Genomic DNA, 1,485 nt, shown 5'->3' with positions numbered 1-1,485 from the left:
GGTGACATTTCAGTTGGGACTTGAAGGGAACCAGGGAAGTCAAAAGGCTTTTCCACTAGTGATGCCTTGCTTTTGCCTTGTGACTTAATCTGCTTTTTTTTACCCCATTGCCCTCCGAGTAATCATCATTTTTCTTTCTGTAGAGAGCATGCAGGGTAAAGGCAAGAGGTAAATCAAAGAAGGCTTTCTGGAAGAGGTAACTTTTGAGGAGGGTTTTTTTTTTAATTCTGAACTTAAAAAGTATCAAAGAAAGCAAACATTTCCAAATACCAAGTAGAAGAAATAGAAAAGGATTATATATGAAGCTCTGAATTTCTATTATGTATTTTTTGCTTACCCTTTTATGTATATAATCAGTTTAGCATCTAACCTTCAAAGATATCCTGTCTGTTTTTTCTTCTGACTTTTTTGTTTTTTTCTATTTTTAAAAAAGTGTTTCAATGACCCTCTTTTTCTTTTTCTAATTCCTTTTTCCTGCCTTCTTTCTCCAAATCAAAAAAAAAAGAAAAGAAAAATAAATCTTGTAACAAGTAAATGTGGGAAAATAAAACCAATTCTCCTATTGGTCATGTCCAAAAATATATATATTTTATTCAGTCCCTGCAGTCTATCACCTGTTGGGAAGTTGGTAACATGTTATTGGTCCTCTAAAATGGTGGTTGATCACTGCACTGATCAGGCATTTTAGGTCTTTACAAATTGTTTTTCTTTATAGAGCCATTATTGCATAGACGAATCCTCTGGTTCTGCTCATTTAAGTCTTCCCAGGATTCTCTGAAACAACCCCCTTTATCATTTTCTTTTTTTTAAATTATTTAGGTTTATTGGAAGAAAAAATATGGAACGCTTCACGAATTTGCTTGTCATCCTTGCGCAGGGGCCATGCTAATCTTCTCTGTATCGTTCCAATTTTAGTATATGTGCTGCCGAAGCGAGCACCCCTTTATCATTTTCTATAGCACAATCATATAGCACAATTCATTCAGTTATTCCTCAATTGAGAGACTTCCCCATTAACTTTGCCACCACAAAAAGCACTGCTATAAATACTTTTGTATTTATGGACCCCTTTCCTTTTTCTTTGCTCTTTTTGCAGGTCTAAGCCCACCTGGGTCAAAAGGTATGCACATTTTAGTAACTTTCACGGTTAGGGTTAGCATAATCCCAATTTGCTTTCCAGAGTGGCCTGATTAACTAATTCCCAGTATATCAGTGTGTCTCTTGGAGAGTTTTGAATGGAGGACATTTAAGGCGGAGGAGATTTTATCTGCAAAGGCATGAATGAACCATGACATCCTTCCATCTTAACACGGGGCTGTTTCAACGTGAAAGGATTAAAATTATAATGCCAAGGCAGCTGGGTGGATCAGTGGATAGAGAACCATGCCTAGATTTGGGAGGACCCGGGTTCAGATCTGGCCTCAGACACTTCCTAGCTGTGGGACCCCAGGCAAGTCATTTAACCCCATTGCCTAGCCCTTGTTG

At 37.6% G+C, this 1,485-nt stretch overlaps 1 non-coding gene across 1 annotated transcript; it reads right to left on the bottom strand.

Annotated features, from left to right (window-relative positions):
* Positions 1-832: 832 nt before the first annotated feature.
* On the bottom strand, positions 833-939 carry LOC123254883. Its single transcript, XR_006506716.1, has one exon. It is a non-coding gene; the product is annotated as a U6 spliceosomal RNA (small nuclear RNA).
* Positions 940-1,485: the final 546 nt, after the last annotated feature.

This window comes from Gracilinanus agilis, unplaced genomic scaffold (assembly GCF_016433145.1).
Source record: "Gracilinanus agilis isolate LMUSP501 unplaced genomic scaffold, AgileGrace unplaced_scaffold34890, whole genome shotgun sequence".
In the NCBI taxonomy this organism is placed as follows: Eukaryota; Metazoa; Chordata; class Mammalia; order Didelphimorphia; family Didelphidae; genus Gracilinanus; species Gracilinanus agilis.
Note: the sequence above shows the minus strand (reverse complement) of the source record. Positions and strands in the feature narration are given on the sequence as shown.